Source organism: Oryctolagus cuniculus, chromosome 9, assembly GCF_051225735.1.
Source record: "Oryctolagus cuniculus isolate XC-2025 breed Fujian yellow rabbit chromosome 9, ASM5122573v1, whole genome shotgun sequence".
Taxonomy (NCBI): Eukaryota; Metazoa; Chordata; class Mammalia; order Lagomorpha; family Leporidae; genus Oryctolagus; species Oryctolagus cuniculus.
In genome coordinates this window covers 10,187,050-10,206,614 of record NC_142875.1, presented here as the reverse complement: position 1 = coordinate 10,206,614, position 19,565 = coordinate 10,187,050, and the positions used below count along the sequence as shown (strand labels likewise).

Sequence of the window (19,565 nt, the reverse complement as noted above, 5' to 3'; positions counted from 1 at the left end):
AGTCTTCAACAGTTAGTTTCTATTAATTCCTTCATTGAAATTGGAGAAATAGATGGGTAGGGGCAGAATGAGGTCCCTGAATCTTCCACGAGATAAGGACTACGGAGCTAAGATGGTTCCCATCACAGCATGGCTCATCTATTATATGATTTTGAAAATGTTAACCACCAATTAATGCTCATTCTAGATTAAGTGACACAAAATTGTGCACTTAGTTATTATGATATGAACTGAGTAAACTAATTTTTAACTTCCCTATTGTAAAACAATGTCTCTGATGGAATGCCTTCATCCTCAATGGGAGCCGAGAACATATTTTAAAATATTCAGTTTATTTGAGGATACAGCAGGCAAAGTACATGGAAATCAGAAAGTGATTACTGAACACGGCCTTCACCTTACAGTGCCACCCTTCATGTTAATATCGATTTTGAAACATCAAGCCAACATTCTTTTTTGTAAATGACTGTCGCTGAAGTAAGGTTTCAAGATTGTTTTCTATAATTAATTTAGTCTCCATTTTAAACCCCCATTCTCTTTGATTTCAGGACATTTTAATTTGGTGAATTCTGAGTTAAAACTGAAATTCAGCTGTGCGCATTCCCTCTCACTGCTGTACCAAATTACATAAATTGAAAGACTTGGAACATCACAAATTTATGTTTCTGAAACGGCCTCACTGGGCGAAAACCAAGGAGTCTGCAGGGCCGTGTTCCTGTGCAGCCTTCCGGGAGAATCTGCTCCCTTGCCTTGCCCTCTCCAGCTTTGGGAAGCTGCCACCAGCCTTGGCTCCGGCCCCTCCTCCATCACACAGACCTCTGCTCCCATCATGGCACCCCCTTCCCTCCACCTCTGGACTGACTCTTCCCCTTAGTAGGATCCTTGTGATTACACGTGCCCACACAGAAAGCCCAGAAGCAATCTCTCCATCTCAGAAGCCCTGATTAGTCACACTTGCAGCACCCCCTCCTTCCATGGGAGGTCACATAGTCACAGGTTCTAGCGATTAGGATGGGCACCTCCTTAGGGGTTGTTATTCTGCAAACCACATCAGTCAGTCCAGACTGTCTTTTCCTTCACGATTCAAAGTCCAGAGACAGGCCATGGGATAAATTGACAATGGGAGAGACGCCACGCCGAAGACTTTACAGATTGCACACACTGAACACTCAGCAACATCATGGTGCTACACTTCTCCCCCGATATCACACCTATTCATTTCCCACACCTGCAGGTTCCTCGTGTCTCACATTCTCTATAGGACAACATAGTATCACAGCTTACCTGACTCAGGTAACACCCGGGTTGCAGATGCGATGTTTCTGTGGCAGCCTCCTTGACCACTCTGGTGCCATAGAAATTCAGCTGAATTACGAGGTAGCTTGGAAACACACATCCTTGCTCCTAAAGCCCCCTCGTGCACGTGGTACTTAACAGCTAGCAAGACACACCTGTGTCACTCAGGAGTCCTGCAGCCCAGCAGAATGTTTTCAGTGTACACACAATTTGTCTGTAAGATTTTCCAAGCTAGTAATATCTCCGAAGACTCCTTTCTAGGGTTTATAAACTAAACCCTGAAGATATCCATGTTATTGGAAGAAATCTCTGTAAATTCACTCCTAGATTTTGTGCAACCCCTTTGCCGAAGAACGTGGACTTGCAAATCTAGATGGTGCAATGAGAGATTACACACCCCTGGAACACACGAGGATGAGGGACTGAGCCTAAACAGAAGTTCCATAGCTTCTACCAGGGCAGCTCCCGCCCCTACGAGGTTCTGATTCTGTTCTGCCCACCCCTCCACCCCCATGAAGCTCATCCAAAGCCCAAGGCAAAGCTCAAGTTCCACACAGACCTGCAACTCCTGGTTGTGAACTTCCCTTGATAGTTTCTTCATCTGATGGCAAGGCCACATCAGTCCTACCTGCTATCTCTCAACTGCCTCCTGGGACTTTGAGAACTTGTCAGATGCTCACCCGTGCATAGGGACGCCACAGTAGACTCTGGAGACTGTCTGAGGCCCCTCTGGTCCACCTTTACTCCTGTGTGGTTCTGTGATGTCACAGTGTCAGGGACAGCAGGGACCCTCCACCAAGCAGACACATGCTCCACCCAACACTGCTGGCTCTGACGACGCCTGGTGAGTCCAGTCTTAGAATCCCCACCCTGAGCTAATAAAGCCTGATGCAGAACAGGAGCGGGCCCCTTCCCAGAGACTCCGCAGCATCTGATACTTGAGCAATGTTCCGTGTTGGGCAAGGCCCAGGAACTGCATCTCACACAAACGCTCCTATTTATTCTGAGGTAAATAATCCAGAAGCCACACCGTGCACACGTACAGTTCAAATGCAAAGATTTCAGATCAGACCTGCTCCTTATTCTTGTTTTTGCTTTCATAATGGTGCATAAATTCCTGAAATAAGAACAAACTCTGAATAGCAGCAGCTTTTTCTGTATATAAAACACATTAGCACATCCTGTCTTTGTTTAAGCTGAGTTTTCACCCTCTGCTGTTAAATATGATAGCTAAAGTAGAGTGGTTTCAATTCGCAGAGAACAAGCCAAAGCAATCATCAACATTAAATTGCTTAAAGTGTTAATATCATTTAGATTAAGAAAGAGAAATAAATGGGCCTTTTTACGCAAGGAATTAATAAGGAAAATGGTCTTACTTGCCAGGGAAATAAGAGCTATCCTTTATGTCCAAGAGGCTTGGCAATGAGCCACTGAAATGTGCATAGGCAAGGCTTTCCAAAGACAGAAATTAGCAGCCTAGCCATTACCTGCTGTCTTCCCATGAGTAGAGCAGAGAGCAGCCCCTGAAGACATGATCTCCAGGGCAGTAGCCTCAGCATCACCTGTGATGCCTGTGAGAAAATGCAGTCTCTTAGGGCTGGCATTGTGGCACAGTGGGTTAAGTTGCTACTTACCCCTCTGGCATCCCACATGGGAACACTGGTTTTAATCCAAGCTGCTCCACTTGCATTCCAGCTCCCTGATCATGGCCTGGGAGGGTAGTAGAAGATGGTCCAAGTATTTAGGTTCCTGCCACCCACGTGGGAGACCAGGATGGAGTTCCTGGCTCCTGGCTTCAGTCTAGCCCAACCCTGGTAGTGGCAATCATTTGGGTAGTGAACCAGCAAAATGGAAGATTCCTTTTCTCTGCCTTTCTAACAAGTATAATAAATATTTTTTAAAACAAACTAAAGAAAATGCAATTTCTTAGGCCCGGCTGGACCTAAGAGTAAAGACATCCTAGGTGCAGAGCCCAGCAACCTGTTTTAATTAACTTCAACCAGAATCTCCTGGTGGGGTTTTGATGTAGGCTTAAGTTTGAGAACCCCTACCATAGCAAAAAGCCAGAGCAGATATTTCTGTACCATGCAATGGCTGGAAATAATGACAATAAGAAAGTGAAGATGAAGTATTACCAGCAAGGATGTAAGAAACACCAAGGAAAAAAGTCTCCAACACAAACAATTTCCTCTCAGGCAGTTGAATCAGAGACAGTGTGCATCCACTTCTGGTCTTCCTCTCTTCCTCCCACTGGAAAACCCTTTGGTTCGATTCAATTAGTGTCACAGTTTTCAAACTGTGTTCATACACGTTATCTCAGTTGATCCTTGCTGCAATCCATCCCCTTGGCAGGGACTGTGCCGATTTTATAAGTAAAACAAGGAGAATTGAGAGATTAAGGGATTTACCCAGACCCACACAATTACTAGTGAGCAGAGCTAAACTTGAATTCCAGACCATGCTGCCTCTGTTGATTTAGTTGCTTTAGGGGGAATCCCTCCTAAAAAGATTTAGTCCTGAACTTCTTAAACTCAGCTCTTGACAAAATGGGTTGGCTAATTAATTCTTATGGGGGTGGGGAGGGGACATGAACAGCTGCATTCCTGATCTATGCCTTCTAGATGCCAGTAGAATCCCACCCCCGAAGGGAGGGCAGGGCAAAATCACCCCCATTGACAACAGTTGATTTAGTTTAATGAAACCATTGATTTTGGAGCTTTCGCATCCATCAGCATCACCTGGAAAGCTTGTTGGTTCTCCACACCCCAAGTTAATGATTCGGTAGGCCTGCAAGAATCTGAGAATTTGCATCACTAACGAAAGTTCCCAGGTGCTGCTGATACTACCATCTGGAGGACCACAGTTTGAGAAACATTGCCCTAAACCATTTACACAGTCAAAACACAGCCATAAAAAGTATATTTGCTGTACAGAATACTTCCTTATGCAAAAATAAATCATCAAAACAAGAAAAGATCGCCTTGATCCACAGCACAGCAAGCAGTACACTTCTTCCCATCCATGCAAGCTGAAGTTCAAGTTCAAATGTGGCTTCCATTATTAATGCATAGCCCTTGAACATCATTTAAATAAAAACTCTGTGATGCTGCTCAGGGGAAAATCTCTCATACTCCTTACTTTCCGAGCCTCTTGCTGAAATTTTAGAGCATAATGGAGCTTCAGATCTCTCTGAAACAGGAAAGATGACAGCCACGTCCTTTTTTGCTTCCCATGGCACTCAGGAGTGGTACAGGCCAGATGAAGATTCCATTTCATTCTTCTGTGTGTGTATAATGGGTTGAATCAGTATCATTTATCAAAGATACTGTCTTTTCCCCATTTTGTATGTTTGGCCACTTTACCAAAAGTCAATTGACTGTAAATGGATAGAATTATGTATGGGTTCGCTCTTCCATTTCATTAGCCCATGTTTCTTTTTATGCCAGTTACCAGCTGTTTTAATTACGATAGCTCTTCAGTATCTTGTGAAATCACGAAGTGTGATATTCAAGATTAAAAATATTATTTTATGAAGGAAGATTTTTGTTCTTTAAAAGAATGGTGCTGTGGCATACTGAGTAAACCTGCCACCTGCAGTGCCAGCATTCTATATGGGCACCAGTTCAAGTCCTGGCTGCTCCACTTCCAATCCAGCTCTCTGCTATAGCCTGGGAAGGCAGTAGAAGATGGCCCAAGTCCTTGGGCCCCTGCACCCACATGGGAAACCTGGAAGAAGCTCCTGGCTCCCGACTTTGGATTAGCCCAACTGTGGCCACTGCAGCCATTTGGGGAGTGAACCAGTGGATGGAAGACCTCTCTTTCTCTCTGCCTCTCTGTAGCTCTGCCTTTCAAATAAATAAATCTTTAAAAAAAAAATGTGCTGGCTTTAATGAAGACTTCCATGTGCTTCACACATATCTTAAAGTCTGAGAAGCATTGGCCAGATAAGGCTGACAATTCTGCAATGTAGAATTATTAAATAGAAGGGGCTGCACTGTGGTATAGATTAAACCTCCACCTGCAGTGCCAGCATCCCATATATGTGCCCATTTGAGTCCTAGCTGCACAACTTCTGATCCAGCTCTCTGTTATGGCCTGGGAAAGCAGTGGAGGATGGCCCAGGTGCTTAGGCCCCTGCAGCCATGTGGGAGGCCCAGAGGAAGCTCCTGGCTCCCGGCTTCAGCCTGGCCCAGCCCTGGCCATTGTGGCCATTTGGTGAGTGAACCAGGGGATGGAAGACTTCTCTGTCTGTCCCTCTCTCACTCTGTAACTCTGCCTTTCAAATATTTTTTTAATTATTAAATAGAAAAGCAAACTTTGGAGAGCAGAAAAATCGAGGATCAATTTCTTTTATAAAGAAAACCAGACCTATTCAAGAAGTTAGCAAATGTTTAGCTTTAACTGATGTTAATTCTTGAAAATACATTACATATACAAAACTTTTCTGAAATTTTAGAAACTAAATTATTAATATTGAAAGAGATGTCTACAAATAAAATAATATTACCTTTCATGTCTACTATTTTTAATATAAAATTACAAAAACTATATAATTTCAGAGTGGGAATACAGCTAGCAATTCTTAAGGTTTCATCTTATTTTGAATAAAATTTATTTTGAATTTGACTGTAGATGATTTTATGGTTCAATTTTGTCTAAAATGAACAGCTACTTGACTATAGTAATTCCAGTTGGCAAACATGAAATACAGGTTTTTTTTGTTGTTGTTAAACTATTATTGGGTGGGCATTTGGTCTGTCTAGCAGTTAAGATGCCAGTCGGAAAACCTGCATCATATATCAGAGTTCCTGGGTTGGGTTCCAGTTCCAGTTCCACTCCCAATTCTGCTTTCCAGCTGATGCATACTCTGGGAAGTAGCAGGTGATGGCTGAAGTGATTAGGTCCCTGCCACCCACATGGGAGACCTCAACTGGGTTCTCTGTTTCTAGCCCCAGCTGTCGCAGGCATCTGGGGAGCAGACCAGTGGATAAGAACTTCCTCTCTCTCTCTCTCTCTCTTTCTCTCTCTCTCTCTCTCTCATAAAGTGATATTCAGTGGGTCAGTCACTTGTAAATATATTTGGAAAGATTTTGAAGTCATTCTGAGAAAAACTGATGCAAAAACAGTTGTTTTATTTCTTTTCCTTTAATAATGAGAAAACTTTTCAATGTGTGGGTAACATAACTAGAAATTGTTACTCTGACAGTGCTAATTGAGATCAAATAAATTCATATTGCATATCATCATTTTGGATCTAATAGAACACTTTAAAAACTAAGCATACACATTTTAACAACCAATAATTATGTAATTATAGTCTGTGTATGTTTAAATGATTGGAAGGGTGACAGTACAGATGAAGCTCTTACAATTAATTGAGTGTTCTATACGAAAAAATAACAAAATTTCTCAAGGCTGAAGTATGAAAAATTTGCAAAATTATTTCTTTTAAATTAATTCTCTGTATATTCCATTTAACTGAGATGCAGACATGAAATGGAAAATCCAGGCAAACATTTTATGGTTCATTATGGTTCACTCAGATTGATGCCAACATTTGAATAAATTCATCAATTTAATTAAAGTGTAAGGACAAATAAATTCCAACGCTGAGGCCCTGACTTCCCTCCTTTGGAGTATTCATCCCCAGATGCCCGGAAAGGCCAGGAGGTAACATCAGACTCTTTCTGGCAGCTCTCAGGGTCTGCTGTCAGTAAGGGAACTGTCTCAAAACCTCACCTCTCCGACCCTTCTGTGGAGCTCCCATTGGCCCTTGAGTGATGAGGACCTAAGCTTCAGAGCTCTTCCTGGACAGCCAAGGAGGTGCCTGAGCCTCTGCTCTCGTGAAGCCAGGATCACAACCATTACTTCCACATCCAGAGCTTGGCTGCTGCTTTTGTTCCTGAAATACCTGCCCAGGGTTCTCTCCTGACCCTTTACCACCTGGCCGGTCCGCTTGCTTGGTTCAGTCACAGAAACTGAAACTAACACCCTGATGCCTATGGGTCAAGAAAGAGAACCTGAAGATAATTATCCAAGTGACGCAAACACAAGAAATGCTTCAGTTGTATCTGCCTAAAAGAAAAGAGATTAGACTTGGCAATTATTTGATAACAAAATAAAGAAACTGGCCACAACCCAAAGAGAGTATTTGATCGTGAATTAGCTATCTCTGCTCTTTCTTCAATCTAAATTAGACAAATCATGCCTAATCTGCAACTCAGATTCCATGGCGTGCCCATTGAAGGGGAAATCCTATCTGTGTTAAACTCTCAACACTTCTTTAGCACTTGCTAAATGACACGGAAATCCTGGTGCTGTTTCACATAAAAACATCACAAGGACATCCAGAGAAAGGGTTAAAAGGGATATCAGAGCTGGGAAAAGTGTCTCATGCTTTCCTTTGTTCTGTTCCCTCAGTATCCTTCTTGCCTGTGATGTGCCACAAACTAAGCACATGATGACAGATGCTAAATCAGGCAGACTTTGTCTTCAGATAGTTCACGCTCCAGTGGGGGAGAGACAGAGCTACACCGATCACAGTAGACGCCGGTTGTGTCGACAGCCCTCCCTGTCTGTGGTTTCTGCATCCACAGATTCAAACAACCGTGGACCTGAAATATCTGGGAGTGCAATTTCCAAATGAATCTGCTGCACACAAGGCACTGCTCAGTATCCAGGCAGATGGAGCACAGTGCTGGCTAACTTGCTGCCACCTGCCCTCATCCCGAGACCCCAGCCTCTCCAGCAGTCATCATGGGAGCCCTGTTCGCCTGGCAGCTTGGTATTCTGTGCAGTTAGGCCTGCAGTGATTGCCTCTGTACTGAACACGTGCAGACTTTTTTTTCTTACCACTGTTCCCTAAACAATACAGGGCAGCCGCTATTTACACAGCACTACATTGAATTCTGCATCATAAGTCATCTGGAGATTATCCAAAGTAGAGTCCACGAGAGGATGTGTGCAGGCTGTATGCAAATACCATCCCGTTTTATATAAGGAACTTGAGCCCCCATGGATGTTGGTATCTACAAGAGACCTTGGAATGAATACAACATGACACTCAGGGACAGTTGGACATAGCAAATGCCTAGAAACCTTTAAGAGGATACGGGCTTTGCAACAGACTGATGGAGAGGGTCTAAGATTGAATAGTCAAGTAGAGAAAGATCTCAGCAGATCAATGGCATGATATAGAAACTGTATAATTTTCCCTGAGGCTCGATTATAGCAGGATGTCATTCACATATTGGCATGGCTCATTCACATTTCAAGAAGGGAAAGTACACGTAAAGTGATTTTAAGAGAGCCTTGAACCCAAGGCGTGGTGAAACATGTTAATTTTGTCCCGTCAATATTTAAAGCCCACATCGACCTTGTTAAGCGTCAAGTTTCTAAGCTGATGAACCTCTCAAGGCTGTTTATAGTAAATGCCTTAATTTTGAAATAACTCGTGTTCTCCCATGCTTACATCTCTGAGGCTTTGAGAGCTGCTGCCTTTACAATATTCCCCTGCTCCCTGGGGTTAATAATAATGAGTCCATATGAAGCCTTCACAAAACACTTTAAATTGCCCTAGAAATGAAAATCTCAATTATTGTGATTAAATAACCCCTCTGTAGAAAACTGGAGAATAATTTGAGGCTGCCAACAAATTTAAGCAAATCAATATCCCAAAATATGACTTTTTTTTACATCTTTTCAATTCCCTTCCATATGTACTGACATTTTCACATTATTTTTCTGAATGAAATATACACACATCCTGTGTCTCTTTTTATAATAAATAAAGCAACAAGAACCCTAATTGTAGTAGGATATGGTCCAAAGTGAGCAGGCCTTGTGCTAAGGCCAAGTAAGACCAGAAAAACTCACAAAGCAGAAAACTGAAATTTGCCGATCACATGAGGGATTTCGGAGAGAAGAAATCATTTTTTAACAACATGAGAACTTGCAGACCTGCTATTATCCTAGTGGATCTACAGTTATCATACACACATATACACAAATATGTACATGTGTGAATCCATACCATGTCACCTGTTGCAAAGAGAACATTTTACAGATGTTTTTATTAAACAGTGGAGTTCTTTTATGCAGTGGTCATCGATACTGTTTAACTATGATAGTAAGATACTGCTTCAGTTACTCTTAGATATTTCAAATCACCCTCTTATGTGAAACTTCCTGTAGTATATCTCAACCCAGTGACTCTTCCGAAATTTTAGGAAAACATAGGTCTTTTTTTTTTTACTTTAAAAATTTGAATATTAAAGAATTTGGTTTCAGAAGCTGTGCTTAGCCAGTTGTAGGCATCTAAGTAGAAGGGTTTCCTCCTGACCTGTGGATGATACCCTGAGAGAAGCTTGAAGCAATTTCCAGAGGGATCTAACTGGGAGGTGAGAGAGCAAGGAAACTTCTATAAAGACTGTGGTTGCCCAGCCAGCATTTACTCTCATTCTTCTTAATAGATCCACGTGTATAAACCCTTCCCCAAGCGGCAGGTTCCCTGAGCACACACCTGTCTCCAGCACACATCCACACGATCCCTGACTCAGGACCAGTTAACTACAGTTTTCCATCTTCACAGTAGGGGAAGCAACATGCATGCAGTAGAAACCATCCTTTGGATGTGAAATTGGATCATTTCCCAGGTTGGCACTATGAGCTCCACCCACCCTGGAGATGCTGGGCAGCAGCAGTGAGCGCAGCTCCCAGCCAGCCCCACAGCCACAAGGGCAAATAACCGGCACCTCACTGTGCACTGTGCTGCTGAGCTGGGACCAGGCAGTGGGTTGGGTGTGTTTAATGCATTTTCAGTTTATGACAGGTCCATCAGGACACACCTGCATCATAAAATGAGAGAAGCCTCCGTAATCTATGTCTCCCTGCCCTCAATTGGCTCGAGATTCTGAACTTTGAGGAGTTTGGGGGTTTGAGGGATAGGCAACATCAGGCCCCCAGCCTGAGATGAAGCCACCACTCAGGATGTGAGCAGGGAGAGAGAGAGTCTGGATTCCTGATGACGCTGTTGAGCCACTAAATCAGTCCCTAAAAGCCACCTTGCCTTGGACATTCTGACGTGGTGAAAGCACACATTTCCATATTGTGTGAGTTACCATTTCTTTTCTTTGCAATGGAATGAGCCCTAAAATGAACATAGCTATTCAAACTATTCAATGTTTTTGGTTTTTAAACAGGAGATCTTATAAGCACAACCACCATCTTAAGCCATTAATGAAGAGACATTAGGGATGACATAGATTTGTGGAATAAGCTATAGCAGTTCTGTTGATCCACAGAAATAAAATTTTCTCTTCTCTTAGTAGAGGAGAAAAAAAAAGAAGATATGAAATAATATTTGGAAAACATACCACATCAGCAGGTTATTTATGTTCCTAAAAGAAAGGAAAAAAAAGGATCTAAATGGAATTTGAATAGATTACATTCTATTTTAAATGAGTGGCAGCCTGGATGATGGCTTAATGAATTTGGTTACTCCTTCAATGCTGGTATTTTAAATTTATTGAAGATCTACTCCATGCCAGCCATTGAATTAAATGCTTTCACATTTGTCAGGGAAAAATCTTCACAAACTCTCTGTGGCAGAGAAACCGGTGTGCCCATTTTGATGATGCAGAAAATGATACTGGTGGATTTCAGAACCTGGGTTAGTTTGCACAAATGTTTAACAATTCTCAATGAAATGCTTTTGGTCACAAGACTACCCCCTAGGGTAATCAGTTCTCTACTGCTACGGTGAGAAACTGCCACAAACCCTGTGGTTTAAAACAATGCAGGTCAGAAGTCTGCAATCAGACTTCTCTGTGGACTGAAGTCAAGGTGTCAGCAGAGCTCCTTCTCCCATGTGCTCTGAGCGGGAATCCATGTTACCATTTTTCCCAGCTTCTAGAGGCTGTTCACACTCCTTGGCACACGGCCCCTTCCTCCACCACAGTACTTCAGTCCAGTTCCTGTCAAGCCAATCACTTTATCTCTGACTTCTCCCTCACCCATTTCATAAGGATGCTTACAGTGAGCCCATCAAAATAATACTGGATAATCTCCCTGCCACAAGCCCTTAACTTAATCGCATCTGTAAAGTTCCACTTGCCATGCATGGCAACATTCACAGGTTCCAGGGACTAAGTGGCCAACTCAGGGACCACTATTCAGCCTACCACAGTGGGACTTCTTTTTTTTTTAACTTTTATTTAATGAATATAAATTTCCAAAGTACAGCTTATGGATTACAATGGCTTCCCCCCCATAACGTCCCTCCCACCCGCAACCCTCCCCTTTTCCACTCCCTCTCCCCTTCCATTCACATGAGGATTCATTTTTGATTCTCTTTATATACAGAAGATCAGTTTAGCATACATTAAGTAAAGATTTCAACAGTTTGCACCCACACAGAAACATAAAGTGAAAAATAATAGATGATTTTTTAAATGATGATTAAATCAGATCAGACCTATTGTCGTGTTTAATCCCAGTGAGAGTCAAGTTGGGAATTGATAATTTCTTCTTTCTTTTTTTTTTTTTAACAGAAGATCAGTTTAGTATACATTAAGTAAAGATTTCAACAGTTTGCACCCCCATAGAAACACAAAGTGAAATACACTGTTTGAGTACTTGTTATAGCATTAAGTCTCAATGTACAGCACATTAAGGACAGAGATCCTACATGAGGAGTAAGTGCACAGTGACTCCTGTTGTTGACTTTACAAGTTAACACTCCTGTTTATGGCATCAGTAATCTCCCTATGCACCAGTCATGAGTTTCCAAGGCCATGGAAGCCTTTTGAGTTCACTGACTCTTATCTTGTTTAGACAAGGTCATATTCAAAGTGGAGGTTCTCTCCTCCCTTCAGAGAAAGGTACCTCCTTCTTTGAAGACCTGGGATCTCACTCACAGAGATCTTTCATTTAGGTGTTTGGCTTTTTGTGTGTGTTTGTTTTTTTTTTTTTTTTTTTTTTTTTTTTTTTTTTGCCAGAGTGTCTTGGCTTTCCATGCCTGAAATACTCTCATGGGCTTTTCAGCCAGATCAGAATGCCTTTAGGGCTGATTCTGAGGCCAGAGTGCTGTTTAGGACATCTGCCATTCTATGAGTCTGCTGAGTATCTCACTTCCCATGTTGGATCACTCTCCCCTTTATTTATTCTATCGGTTAGTATTAGCAGGTACTAGACTTCTTTAAGTGCTCCCTTTGACTCTTAGTCCTTTCATTATGATCAATTGTGAACTGAAATTGATCACTTGGACTAGTGAGATGGCATTGGTACATGCCACATAGATGGGATTAAATTGGAGTCCCCTGGTATGTTTCTAACTCTACCATTTGGGGCAAGTCAGCTTGAGCATGTCCCAAATTGTACATCTCTTCCCTCTCTTATTCCCACTCTTATGTTTAACAGGGATCACATTTCAGTTAAATTTCAACACTTAAGAATAACTGTGGATTAATTACAGAATTAAACCAGTCATATTAAGTAGAACAGACAAAAAAAACTACTAAGAGGGATAATGTATTAAGTTGTTCATTAACAGTCAGGGCTATGCTGATCAAGTCACCGTTTCTCATAGTGTCCATTTCACTTCAACAAGTTTCCTTTTTGGTGTTCAGTCAGTTGTCACCGATCAGGGAGAACATATGGTATTTGTCCCTTTGGGACTGGCTTATTTCACTCAGCATGATGTGTTCCAGATTCCTCCATTTTGTTGCAAATGACTGGATTTCGTTGTTTCTTACTGCGGTATAGTAGTCTAAAGAGTACATATCCCATAATTTCTTTATCCAGTCTACCGTTGATGGGCATTTAGGTTGGTTCCAGGTCTTGGCTATTGTGAATTGTGCTGCAATAAACATTAGGGTGCAGACCGCTTTTTTGTTTGCCAATTTAAATTCCTTTGGGTAAATTCCAAGGAGTGGGATGGCTGGGTTGAATGGTAGGGTTATATTCAGGTTTCTGAGGAATCTCCAGACTGACTTCCATAGTGGCTTGACCAGTTTGCATTCCCACCAACAGTGGGTTAGTGTCCCTTTTTCCCCACATCCTCGCCAGCATCTGTTGTTGGTAGATTTCTGTATGTGAGCCATTCTAACCGGGGTGAGGTGAAACCTCATTGTGGTTTTGATTTGCATTTCCCTGATTGCTAGTGATCTTGAACATTTTTTCATGTGCCTGTTGGCCATTTGGATTTCCTCTTTTGAAAAATGTCTATTGAGGTCCTTGGCCCATCTCTTAAGTGGGTTGTTTGTTTTGTTTTTGTGGAGTTTCTTGATCTTTTGTAGATTCTGGTTATTAACCTTTTATCAGTTGCATAGCTTGCAAATATTTTTTCCCATTCTGTCGGTTGCCTCTTCACTTTCCTGACTGTTTCTTTTGCAGTACAGAAACTTCTCAATTTGATGCAATCCCAATAGTTGATTTTGGCTTTGACTGCCTGTGCCTCCCGGGTCTTTTCCAGAAACTCTGCCTGTGCCAATATCTTGAAGGGTTTCTCGAATGTTCTCTAATAACTTGATGGTGTCAGGTCGTAGATTTAAGTCTTTAATCCATGTTGATTGGATTTTTGTGTAAGGTGAAAGGTAGGGGTCTTGCTTCATGATTCTGTATGTGGAAATCCAGTTTTCCCAGCACCATTTATTGAATAGACTGTCCTTGTTCCAGGAATTGGTTTTAGATCCTTGATCAAATATAAGTTGGCTGTAGATGTTTGGGTTGATTTCTGGTGTTTCAATTCTGTTCCATTGGTCTATCCATCTGTTTCTGTACCAGTACCATGCTGTTTTGATTACAACTGCCCTGTAGTATGTCCTGAAATCTGGTATTGTGATGCCTCTGGCATTTGTTTTTGTTGTACAAGATTGCTTTAGCTATTCGAGGTCTCTTGTGCCTCCATATAAATTTCAGCACCATTTTTTCCAGATCTGAGAAGAAGGTCTTCGGTATCTTGATTGGTATTGCATTGAATCTATAAATTGCTTTTGGGAGAACGGACATTTTGATTATATTGATTCTTCCAATCCATGAGCATGGAAGATTTTTCCATTTTTTGGTATCCTCTTATATTTCTTTCTTTAAGGTTTTGTAATTTTCATCATAGAGATCTTTAACTTCCTTGGTTAAGTTTATTCCAAGGTATTTGATTGTTTTTGTAGCTATTGTGAATGGGATTGATCTTAGAAGTTCTTCCTCAGCCATGGCATTGTCTGTGTATACAAAGGCTGTTGATTTTTGTGCATTGATTTTATACCCTGTTACTTTGCCAAACTCTTCTATGAGTTCCAATAGTCTCTTAGTAGAGTTCTTTGGGTCCCCTAAATAATCATATTGTCTGCAAAGAGGGATAGTTTGAGTTCTTCCTTCCCAATTTGTATCCCTTTAATTTCTTTTTCTTGCCTAATAGCTCTGGCTAGAACTTCCAGAACTATATTGAATAGCAGTGGTGAGAGTGGACATCCCTGTCTGGTACCAGATCTCAGTGGAAATGCTTCCAACTTTTCCCCATTCAATAGGATGTTGGCTGTGGGTTTTTCAAGATTGCTTTGATTGTATTGAGGAATGTTCCTTCCAAACCCAGTTTGCTTAGAGTTTTCATCATGAACGGGTGTTGTATTTTATCAAATGCTTTCTTGGCGTCTATTGAGATAATCATATGGTTTTTCTTCTGCAGTCTGTTAATGTGGTGTATCACATTGATTGTTTTGCACACATTAAACCATCCCTGCATACCAGGGATAAATCCCACTTGGTCTGGGTGGATGATCTTTCTGATGTGTTGTTGCATTCTATTGGCGAGAATTTTATTGAGGATTTTTGCATCTATGTTCATCAGGGATATTGGTCTGTAATTCTCTTTCAATGCTGCATCTTTTTCCGGCTTAGGAATTAATGTGCTGCTGGCTTCATAGAAAGAATTTGGGAGGACTCCCTCTTTTTCAATTGTTCTGAATAGTTTGAGAAGAATTGGAGTCAGTTCTTCTTTAAATGTCTGGTAGAATTCATCAGTGAATCCATTTGGTCCTGGGCTTTTCTTTGTTGGGAGGGCCTTTATTACTGTTTCAATTTCTGTCTCAGTTATGGGTCTGTTTAGGTTTTCGATGTCTTCCTGGTTCAATTTAGGTAGGTTGCATGTGTCCAGGAATCTATCCATTTCTGATAGGTTTTCCTGTTTGCTGGCATACAAGTCCTTGTAGTAATTTCTGATGATTCTTTTTATTTCTGTGGTGTCTGTTGTTACGTTTCCTTTTTCATCTCTGATTTTATTGTTTTGGGTCTTTTCTCTTCTTTTTTTAGTTAGTTGGGCCAATGGGGTGTCAATTTTGTTTATTTTTTCAAAAAACCAGCTCCTCACTTGGCTGATTTTTTGTAATGTTTTTTTTGGATTCAATCCTGTTGATTTCTTCTCTAATTTTAATTATTTCTCTTCTCCTACTAGATTTGGGTCTGGTTTGCTGTAGGTTTTCTAGATCCTTGAGGTGAATTGAAAGCTCATCTATTTGGTGCCTTTCCAATTTCTTGATGTAGGAACCTATTGATATAAACTTTCCTCTTAACACTGCTTTTGCTGCGTCCCATAAGTTTTGGTATGTTGTGCTGTTATCCTCATTTACTTCCAGAAAATTTTTGATTTCTCTTTTGATTTCTTCTGTGACCCATTGTTCATGCAGGAGCATGTTGTTCAATCTCCATGTGTTTGCGTATGCTCTAGGGATTCCTGAGTTGCTAATTTCCAACTTCATTCCTTTATGGTCTGAGAAGCTGCATGGTATGATTCTAATTCTTTTGAATTTGCTGAGATTTGCTTTATGGCCTAGTATGTGGTCAATCCTAGAGAAGGTTCCATGTACTGCTGAGAAGAATGTAAAATCTTTAGCTGTAGGATTTAAAGTTCTGTAGATATCTGTTAGATCCATTTGGGCTATAGTGTCGTTTAAATCTACTGTATCCTTGTTGATCTTCTGTCCTGTTGATCTGTCTATTTCTGAGAGTGGAGTGTTGAAGTCCCCCAGTACTATTGTATTGGGGTCTAAGTCTCCCTTTAAGTCCCTTAACAAATCTTTTAGATAAACCAGTGCCCTGTAGTTAGGTGCATATACATTGATAATTGTTATATCTTCTTGTTGTATTGATCCCTTAATCATTATATAGTGTCCCTCTTTGTCTCTCTTAACAGTTTTTGTGGTAAAGTTTATGTTGTCCAATATTAAGATGGCTACGCCCGCTCTTTTTTCATTTCTCTTGGCATGGTATATCTTTTTCCAGCCTTTCACTTTCAGTCTGTATGGATCTTTGTTGGAAAGATGTGTTTCTTGTAAGCAGCAAATAGATGGGTTTTGTTCCTTAACCCAATCAGCCAATCGGTGTCTTTTAACTGGACAGTTCAGGCCATTCACGTTCAATGTGACTAATGATAAGTGGTAACTTTGCCCTGCCATTTGCCAAAGATAAGTTCTAATATATGCTTTGAATTCCCTATGATCTTTTGCTGTGAGGTATCCTTCCTTTACCTTCGTTCATATTGATGACCGTGTTTCTGTGTTTCTGTGTGTAACACATCTTTAAGCATCTTTTGCAGTGCTGGACGAGTGGCGACAAATTCTTTCAATTTCTGTTTGCTATGAAAAGTCTTTATTTCACCTTCATTCACAAATGATAGCTTTGCAGGATATAATATTCTGGGCTGGCAGTTGTTCTCTCTTAGTACCTGGGCTATATCTCGCCATTCCCTCCTAGCTTGTAGAGTTTCTGATGAGAAGTCAGCTGTGAGTCTGATTGGAGATCCTCTGAGAGTAATCTGACGTTTCTCTCTTGCACATTTTAGGATCTTTTCTTTATGTTTCACTGTGGAGAGTTTAATTACAACGTGTCGTGGTGAGGATCTCTTTTGGTTGTGTTTGTTAGGGGTTCTGTGAGCTTCCTGTACTAGGATTTCTCTGTCCTTCTCCAAACCTGGGAAATTTTCTGCTAATATCTCACTAAAAAGGCCTTCTAATCCTTTCTCCCTCTCCATGCCTTCAGGAACTCCTAGAACCCGAATGTTGGGTTTTTTAATAGTATCCTGAAGATTCCTGACAATATGTTTTAGATTTCTAATTTCCTCTTCTTTTCTTTGGTCTGACTGTATCCTTTCCTGTTCTCTGTCTTCTAAGTCCGATATTCTCTCTTCTGCTTCACCCATTCTGTTTGTAAGGCTCTCTATTGTGTTTTTCATTTGATCTATTAATTCTTCACTTCATTATGATTTCTTGTCACTATCACAGTTTCCTATTGTACTAGTTGTTTCGTTTCATTTTGATTCCTCCTTAATATTTCATTTTCACGAGAGAGATTTTCTATCTTGTCCATTAAGGATTTCTGTAGTTCAAGAATTTGTTTTTGAGAACTTCTTAATGTTCTTATCAATTTTTTGAGATCTGCTTCTTGCATTTCTTCTATCTCATCATCTTCATAATCTTGAATTGGGGTGTCTTTTTCATTTGGGGGCGTCATAGTGTCTTCCTTGTTTTTATTACCTCGGTTTTTGCTTTGTTATTTGGCATATTGGAGATATTTGGTTTCTTCACTGTGGTGCTTTTTCTTGTTATACTATGACTCTAGATTAAGTGGACTGTCTGTTTTTGATGGAGCCTTAGAAGCTTGAGATGGGTGTGGCCTGAGAGCTCTGTTTGGTGTGCCAAAGGTGACACTCCCAGGTTAGGCGTGGTAGATCTCTCTCTCTTTCTTTCTTTTTTTGATTCAAAAGGGAAGTAATTCCGCACAGCTGAACGAAGTTGGAGGTAGTTAGCAGGCAAATGATATACCCATAGGAGCCAGAGATCGGAAGCTCTTTCCCAAGGACCACACAGGGAATCTGTTCGGCCCTCAGAGTGGGCTCAAATTCTCCTTCAGTCTCCCACTGGGTTGCCAAAGTTACGGAATTGTAGTGTCTCTGGAGAGTACTCACGTGAATTCCTGAGTTCTCTCCCCCACCGTCTCTTTTTTCACAGTCTCAGTTCAGTAGCACCACAAATTTACTAGGTCCTAATCTCCTGTTAATTCGCCCCGCCCAGAGTCAGGTTTTTCTGCTAGGCTCAGGGCCGGTGCAGACCTGAGGTTGCTCTGCTTATGACGTATGTCCAAGATGGCGCCTGCTCTTTGTCTTGCTCGCCCTTGAGAGGTGAGCGGAGAGAGAGAAACCCGTGTCCATACCAGTCACCTTTTTTTCTCTCTCTCTCTCTTCCAGTTAGCCTGGTGAACTCCCCCCCCCCGGGGGTCGTTCCCTCTAGTCTCCTCTCTCCACTTGCCTGCCGGTGTCTCGGGCTATTGAGGTTCGGCTCACCTCACGTTCCAGCGCTGGTGTGTTGAGTCTGCCGCTGGTGTCCCAAACTGTGGGCTCCCACGCTCTCCACGCAGGTCCACTGTGAATCACACGTTCCCGAAGAGTTTCTTCTGCTGTTTCCTCCCCTACTCTTCCTTGAACCTGCAGTATCTCCACTTTTATTAAACTGTCTCTCCCCGGACTATCAGTGTGCTCCCTTCCTATTCCGCCATCTTGCCTCCTCCCCACAGTGGGACTTCTTAAAGAAAAAGGATAACAGAGAAGGAAAGAAGATAAACACAAAATGAATATGAGAATCTTTCTGCAAACAAGTGTACACATTTCAGTGACAGTGGCAGTGAAAGTCTGAAGAAAATACGGTCTAGTAAGTAGGTTTCAATAACATGACAAGAGCCTCAGCTATGACAGAAGCATCGTCACTGCTGTCCACTCTAATGGCTGGGATGAGAACTATTCACGCACAGTAAATTCCCATCCCTCCAATTCTCCCAGGGAGCTCACATGAGCCTCTGCCTGAATGGACCAGAACTTACCTACCTTGGGTTCTTCTCAAACCTGAAGGAGGTGGAGGGCAAGAAAAAGCCAAACCTGTGCATGTTTCTGGAAAGTATTTCTTTTTCCTGCAGGTCACAGAATAACAAATCACACAGAGCCTCAAGGGCTGTTGTAACTCATGAGGTTTCTATGCAGAATGAGCTAGGAGCCACCCGAGGGTTCCAAGGAGAGGAGCAATGTGCTGTGACTCACCTTCCCGCCTTGGGCTGGAGAAGGAGGACAGCAGACAGAGCATGAGGAGCTGGGAGGAGCCTCTCCCTTACAGACTTTGCCCTCTGTCCTCCATCATCTCTGCTGGACCACTGCGATCGTCTTCTAGGCCTGGGCCCCAAGTCTCTTCCAACTCTGAGTCTCCCATGTTTCACCAGCTTTGTTTTACACACAG

The 19,565-nt window shown here is 41.8% G+C and overlaps 1 protein-coding gene across 1 annotated transcript in view; it reads right to left on the bottom strand.

Moving 5' to 3' along the window:
- Positions 1 to 2,238, bottom strand: part of FGF14 (fibroblast growth factor 14) — an 849,823-nt gene extending 847,585 nt beyond the window's left edge. The window contains exon 1 of the mRNA XM_089303459.1: positions 1,977 to 2,238. The gene's annotated coding sequence lies outside the window, so the exon portion shown is untranslated. The remainder of the gene's footprint in view (positions 1 to 1,976) is intronic.
- Positions 2,239 to 19,565: the final 17,327 nt, after the last annotated feature.